This window comes from Phoca vitulina, unplaced genomic scaffold (genome assembly GCF_004348235.1).
Source record: "Phoca vitulina isolate PV1807 unplaced genomic scaffold, GSC_HSeal_1.0 scaffold100, whole genome shotgun sequence".
Lineage (NCBI taxonomy): Eukaryota > Metazoa > Chordata > Mammalia > Carnivora > Phocidae > Phoca > Phoca vitulina.
This window is the reverse complement of record NW_022589803.1, coordinates 2,309,218-2,317,041: the sequence shown is the minus strand read 5'-3', so window position 1 is coordinate 2,317,041 and position 7,824 is coordinate 2,309,218. Positions and strand designations below refer to the sequence as shown.

At 43.9% G+C, this 7,824-nt stretch overlaps 1 long non-coding RNA gene across 2 annotated transcripts; it reads right to left on the bottom strand.

Annotated features, from left to right (window-relative positions):
• Positions 1-212: 212 nt before the first annotated feature.
• On the bottom strand, positions 213-7,746 carry LOC116627711. 2 transcript variants are annotated; one of them, XR_004298524.1, is made up of 4 exons: positions 7,662-7,746; positions 7,129-7,200; positions 2,072-2,400; positions 213-1,308 (listed from the first exon to the last, which is right to left on the bottom strand). It is a non-coding gene; the product is annotated as an uncharacterized LOC116627711 (long non-coding RNA). The 2 variants fall into 2 exon arrangements; XR_004298525.1 differs by having other exon boundaries at positions 2,072-2,240.
• Positions 7,747-7,824: the final 78 nt, after the last annotated feature.

The following is a 7,824-nucleotide window of genomic DNA, read 5'->3' as shown; positions in this document are numbered from 1 at the left end:
AATGGGATACCACCTCACACTGGTTAGAAGGGTTAGTATCAAAAAGACAAGAAATAACAAATGTTAGCAAGGATGTGGGGGAACAGAAACCCCGGTACACTGTTCGTGGGAATGTAAGTAGGTGCATCCACTGTGGAAAACAGTATGCAGGCTCCTCAAAACATTAAAACTAGAACAACCCTACAATCCAGCAATTTCTGTTCTGGCCATTTATCCAAGGAAAACAAAAACACCTATTTGAAAAGATATATGAACCCCCATGTTCACTGCAGCATTATTTATAACAGCTAAGATAGGAGGACAACCTACGTGTCCATGGAGGGATGAACTGATAAAGAAGATGTGGTGCATGTAGACACTGCAATACTCTTCAGCCATAACAAAAAACGAAATCTTTCTTTTTTGCAACAACATGGTTGGACCCTGAGGGCACAAAGCTAAGTGAAAGAAGTCAAAGACAAATACTCTATGACATCACTTTTATATGGAATCTAAGAAACAAAAAAACTGAGCTTAAAGATACAGTGATCAGATTGGTGATTGACGGGCAGGGGGATGAGTGTGAAATGTGTGTCAGGAGTCAAAAGGTACAAACTTACAGGTATAAAATAAGTAAGTCACAGAATGTAACGTACAACATGGTGACTATAGTTAATAACACTGCATAGCAAGCTTGGAAGTTGCTAAGAGAGTAATCTTACAAGTTATCCTAAGGAAAAGGTTTTGTAAAACAAACCAAGACAAAACTGGATTTAAACAGATAAGCCATACACCATTGTTCAGGGGACTCAGAAAGTGCACAGAACTGCCAAAATCTGTGTGGGAAACTGCCCTCCTGTTCCTCACAGAGGCTAAAGGAGAGCTCTGTACACTGGTGAGTGCGTGCACAGAACAGCATGTAAAGTGCTGGGCTCCTCTCTACTCAGAGCAGTGGGCCCCGCATCCCGCTTAGGGGTACAGGAAGAAGCAGGGAGTTCCTGGGGGATACTGAAGAAGGTGAGGAAGAAGAACAATGCAGGGTGTATGGAAAGTGCCTTACCAGTTTTCCAAATCCCTGGGCATGTTCCATCACGTAGGTGTCTTTTGATCTCCTACAAAAGGTCACTGCTGCTGTCTACTCAGGCTCTTGCGGCTGGGAAGCCAACTTCTTTAATTCACTGGTAATCTCTGAGTCATCACTGTCTCTTGACCATCATTCTAGAGGGAGAGGAGCCCATAAAATTGGTCTCATTTCTCTCAGTTGGGATGGTCCTTCAGCTGTTGATGTGAATCACTAACCACCGCCGTTACATCTGTGCCCGGAGAGCACTGCAAGTGAATAAAGACAATGATGGTAACAAACAGGGAACACTTATTCCTTGTGTTAGGCCCTGTTCTAAGCTGTAAGGTGCAGAGCCAAGCATGGAGGCATGAGGGTTTCGGATACGCCCCAATCATGGAGAGCTTGGAAGCACAGGTTTTGGAGCCACAAAGACAAGGGCTTGAAATCTGGTTCCAAACATTATCTGTGTCTCTGAGACTCAGAGCCCTATCAGGATCCTAGCCCACTGAGATTGAACGACTGATTGAACAACTGATAAACTGTGTAGAATGCTTATGCCAGCGCCAGGCACAGAGCAGCTCCTCAATTAACTCACGATGATAATCATGAGGGTGACAATCACGTTGGTGTCCCTTCCCCGGTGCTAGTGATAACAATAACCAATACTTCTACAATATTAATCCCAAATGCTGGTACTGCACTTATCCCGTGCCAGGAACTGGGGTTTACATTGACACTGGAAATGGGTTCCATTTACTAATTCATTAAATCCTCAAAACAAGCCTATATAGGTACTATTTGCAGGTCCATCTCTCAAATGAGAATTCTGAGGCACGGAGATTACCTATCTTGCTCAAGGTCACGCAGCTGGAAGTGCAATAAGAGGAATGACAACCTGTACTCTGAACCAGTCTAGACGAAGCCCATTACCTACGTTAAATCTGCACCATAACCCTAAGGTTTTGCTGTTCTCCCCAGTTTACAGATGGAGAAACTGAGGCTCAGGCCCAGGGCCGAGGCCGAACTCACCTGGCCTCCCCAATGGGAGGAAGCACGACTTGGCAGTCCACCTCAGGCTCGGCCTCCGGGTCCTGGGCTGACCCCTCCGTCCCCTGCGGACGCCGCATTGCAGAGCACCTTCTCCTCGGAGCCACAGCTTGCCAGGGTTCCAAGGACGCCGCTGCCGCCGCTGCCCCCACTGATGCACAGTGAACTCGCTGCCGATGCTGCCGCCGCAGGCCCCACTGCCGCCCACGGCCGCGACTAGCGCCCCCCGCTGCTGCTGCTCCTGCAGCCCGCTGCCGCCCGCAGTCTCGGCCTCCGCCGCCGCCGCCACCTGCTACTGCCGCTGCGGAACGCTGACGCCACCCCTTCCGTCAGGGCTGCTGCCGCAGCTGATGTCACCCCTACCGCCTCTCCCACCGCCGCCGCTGACTCTGCGGCCACCCGCTGGCGCCGCTGCTGCACACTGCCGCCCCCTAACGCCGCACCTACCGCCACTGCCGCCTGCTGACGCCCCCGACGGCGCTGCCTCCGCCGCCGCCGCTTCCTGCCGCCCTGCCCGCCCCGGCCGCCTGCCGCCTGCCTGCAGCACCTGCCTGCCGCCGCCCAAGGCGGACGCTCCACCGACTGAGCCACCCAAGCTCCCCTCTGCCTTTAGATAGTGTGGTTAGTCCACTGACTTTAATTATTGGAATGGCTTGCTTCATGTCTACTTTCTATTTGTTATGTCTTTGTCCCTTGTTCCCTTTGCTTCACCTTTTATACCTTCTTTTGGATTAATCAAGTAATTTTTAGGACTCAATTTTATCTCATTTGTTGGTTTTTTAAGTATACCTCTTGTGTGTGTGTTTTTCTTTTAGCAATTGTATTATCATATGCATTTTTAGTTTATCACAATACCTTAAATTAATATTATACTACTTTACAGAAAACAAACTTATATTACAGTGTAATTCCATTTACTCCCCTTTGTGCTATTATTGCCATTTATTTTATTTCTTCATATAAGCCCTATAATACTTTATTATGTTTTTGCCTTAAACAATTTATAGATTTTTTTTTAAAGATTTTATTTATTCATTTGACAGAGAGTGAAAGCAAGAGAGATCACAAAAGGAGAGGAAGAAGCAGACTCGCCTCTGGGCAGAGAGCCGATGCAGGACTCGTACCCAGGACCCTGGGATCAGGACTTGAGCCGAAGGCAGGTGTTTAACCGACTGAGCCACTCAGGCGCCCCCTAGATTTTAAAAAACTTAAGAAGTATAGTATTTGGCATGTACTCACAAGTTTACCCTTTAGTAATCTCCATTCCTTCCTGAAGACCTGGATTTTTATCTGAGATAATTTTCCTTCAGCCAAAGAAATTCATTGGCATCTGAATATTGCTTTTAATGAATTCTCTCAGGTTTTGATTTTCTGAAATATCTCAATATGTATTGCTTTTCACTTTTAAATATGTTTTCATGAACACAGGACTCTTGGTTGTCAAATTGAGGGGTTTATTTTCATAGCACTGAAGATTGAATTGTCTTCCTGGCTGCCATTGTTTCTGACGAGAAGTCATCTGTAATTCTTTTTACTATTTCCCTAATGGACTGTCTGTTGTTATTTTTGCTTTCTATCCTTTGTTTTCAGTAGTTTGACTAGGTGTGATCTCCTCTGTGTTTACCCTCTCTGGAGTTCGCTAAGTTTTTTGGATTTCAGGGTTGATGTCTTTCCTCAATTTGGGAAAAATATGGCTGCTATCTCTTCAGATAATTCTTTTGCTCCATTCTTTCCTCTCCTTCTAAGACTCCAATTACATATGCATCAGATCAGTGATTCTCAAAGTGAAATGTGGTATAGGGATTCTGGAATTCTTAAAGACCCTTTTAGGAGATCCACAGGATAATTTTTTTTTTAAGAATACTGTCATAGGTCTCCAATGTAGTTTTCTAGAATCTATATGATGTGTGATATCACAAAATATTGAATGCTGAAGCAGGTATGAGGATCTAGCTGTCTTCTATTACATTAAAGAGATTTGAAAAAAAAGAATGTCAATGCCACTCTTCTCACTACTTTTGTTTTGGAAAATACAGGATTTTTATTCCATTTTTAAAATGTCATTTATATTAAAATGTTTTATGGGTTGTGTGCTCCCCAAAATTCATACGTTGAGGTCTTAATGCCTGGTATGTGAGAATGTGACCTTACTTAGAGATAAGGTCTTTGCAGGGGCATTCAAATTAAAATGAAGCCAGTTAAGCATCCCACTCATGATTTCAGTTCAGTCATGATCTCAGGGTCATGGGATCGAGCCCCATGTTGGGCTCCTCATTTGGTGGGGAGTCTGCTGGAGATTCTCTGTCTCCCTCGCCCTCTCCCAAATAAGTAAGTAAATCTTTTTAAAAAATAAAATATAATGAATGAGGTCTTTAGGTTGGGCCCCAATCCAATATTACTAGTGTCCTTATAGGAAAGGGGAAATTTGGAGACACACACACACACAGAAAGCATGCCATGTGAAGATGAAGGCAGGGACTGGAGTGATGCTTCTATAAGCCAAGAAATGAGAAAGATTGAAGCAAACCACCAGAAGCTATGGGAGAGTCATTGAACAGATTCTTCCTTCTAATCCTCAGAAGGAACAAGCCCTGCTGACACCTTGATCTCAGATTTCTAGCCTCCAGAACAATGAGGTAATATATTTCTGTTGTTTAAACCATTTAGTTTATGGTATTTTGCTACAGCAGTGCTGGGAAACTAATACAATATGTATTTGGCTTATTGTTATTTTATTAATAAATGTTTCTAAAATTTCTCAGTTTTAATTTCAAACACAGTAAATATAGATAGATATGACTCACATAAGCAAAAACCCTTTAGGGTTCTCAGTAATTTTAAGAGCATAAAGGGCTCCTAAGACCAAAAAGTTGAAGAGCTATTGTGTTGGACCATGATCACACTGTCCCACAAATCTCAGATGATTTGTTCTTCTTTCTTTCTTTTTTATTCCCACTTCAGTTTTTCTCTGTGTTTCAGTTAGGATAATTTCTACTGACCCATTTTCATCAATGAATTTTTCAATTTGGTTCTTTTTAAAAATCTGTTCCTCTGCTGAGGTTCTTCATCCACTTACTTGTTTGACCTATATTTTCTTGTAAATTCTTTCACATAATTATAATAGTTTTGTTAAATGCTTAGTTAATTCCTTCATCTGAGTCCCCTGTGGGTTTCTTTACATAGACATTTTTTTTTCCTTGACTATGGGTCATACTTTCCTGCTTTTTTGCATGTCTAGTAATTTTTTATTTATTTTATATTGGCCATTGGATGATGCTGTGAAAGGATTCTGGATTCTGTTATCTTCCTTTAAAGAGTGTTGAGTTTCATTCAGGCAGGCAGTTAAGTTGTTCACAATGATCCTGTGAGATCTTGGTTTTAGGCTTTCTTAAGGTAGGTCTATTTTAGTTTTGCCCTTAGTCCTAAGACATAGTCCTTAACATTGGGCTATATCTTTACACTAAGGCCTGCACCTTCTGGGATTCCAATGGAAAGCTCCAGGTATTTAATAAATCCCTTGGTTAGAGTTACCAAACTCTGTTGAACTCTCCACTCAGCTTTTTAGCCTTCCAAATGATGCTTAGGGGAAAGCATCCTTGGAGTTGTGTGCAGTTTAGGAGTCACTCAAGAATTTAAGGGGAATTTTTATGCAGATTTTGAGGCTTATCCCTATTTGGCTATCTCCAAATTCCTGGATTTTTTCCTCTCAATTTAGAACCATTCTGAAAGCCCTGAAACTCTGGCCTCTGTATCATCAGCCCATTATCTTCTTGAGATCTATTCCTCTGTGCAAGTTTATAACTATTATTGGCAAGAGGATTAGTCTGATACAAGCTACCTGTACAAGTACTTGGAACAGGTATTTAGGTTATAACACCAAACAATAATGTAATAAGACATTACAATAATGTCTTTAATGTGTTTTGGTCTTTAAAATCTTCCAATTTTAAGTGCTTTTTTTTTTATTGAGGTATAATTGACAGACAATATTATATTAGTTCCAGGCACGTAACATATTAAGTTGACATTTGTACACATTGTGAGCTTTTTACTTTTAAAATGGTATATATACCCATATTTCTCTGGAACTCCACATGGCCCTGCTAATCAGCCCTCAGGATTTTACATGGATGACCCTAAGGAGTCAGAAAGTAAGCTAGGACATCTCTTTACCTAGTGAGAGTCTTACACTACCTATTCTCAATTAAATGCCTTTCACAGCTCCAGAATTCTACAGTTAATATTAGAGCAATAACTGTACCCTCCCATCCACTTCCTTATATTAGGCTGGACACATCCCTGTAGCTACTGTCTTGTTACTTTTCAGGACTGGTAGGCAGAGATATGGGTGGATAGAGCACTCAATATATAGAGTTCCTGGGATTGTACTGATTTACATACAGTCACACAACCAGATCCATGACATCAGTATGTACACAGGGGCACAGATTCACAAAGATGCACACACTGATGAGCACTGTGGGTACACACAAACACACTGAGTGACATACAGGGGAACATATACAGCACACACACACAGTCATACCGGACCTGTGATACCCACCCAGACACAAACCAGAATTGTGAGAGAACAGCTACACACACACACAGGTTTACAGATTCACCTGCACAAGACATGTACACACTGCCACACACAGATTGAAACAAACTCACCCAGATCTGTAAGACCCATAGAGACACAAATGCATACACAGGTTCAAGCATACACAAGGACTCACACATTAACCAGCCCTGTAATGCAACAGCCACTCACCACTATACTCACAGATTCACAACCAGATTTGTGAGATTCAGGTGCACACAGTCCCACACCCACCCAGGTTCCTGCCCTGGGGTTGCTATTGAACGCTGTTCCTGCACTGGGCACAGCTCACTGGTATCAAGTGAGAACCTATGGCCAAGCCTACCTGGAGTCAAGGTGGGGGTCTGAAAAGTTTCCAGTCTGCACCCCCTCTGCCCCACCCCAAACTAGCTCTCAGTAGGAAGCTGTTAATGAACTTTCTTCTGGAGTTACTCACCTGGGTTCAAAGCCTGGCTCCACCTTTTCCTGGCTGTGTGACCTGGGACGCTGTGCCAAATTTTCTCCATCTCTAAAACGAAGGTAATAATAGTTACCAAACCTCACTGAGCTGTTGTGAATGTTCTGCCAGAAAATACATGTTAAGCCCTTTCCAGGTAGGAAACGTTCCTAGCGTGTGGCTGGTGCCTCAATAAATATTGGCGTCATCACTGTGTTAAAGTCAGAGCACTGGGCCAGAGCTGCGCCACAGCCCAGACCCTCCTTCCCAAGCTCCTGAGGGTGGGCAGCCACGAGGCATGAAAACTGGGCTGGAGCGCTCCCTCCTCCAGGGTCCCAGGTGCACGCCCACCACCTCTAGGGTCCCTAAGGCCAAAGGCCTGAGTCTTTTCGCAAAGATGAATGCGGGTCGGAGCCCACCTGACTCCACCTGAAGACATGGACGAACTGACAAGATAATTCCACGTTTCTGGGCACCGCTCTCTCGCACCCTCAATGAGACACAAACACCGCCCCACATAAACACACACTCACCGAGATAAAAGCGCCTTTTGCATCAATGGGTGGGAAGGAGAGTGGGGCGGGGCCAGAGCCCTTGGTCGCTCGGCCGGGAACTACATTTCCCAGAAGGCTCTGCTATAAGCCCGTTTGCGTCAGGGCGCAAGGGCTGCTCCGGGACCCTGACGCCCTTTGGGAA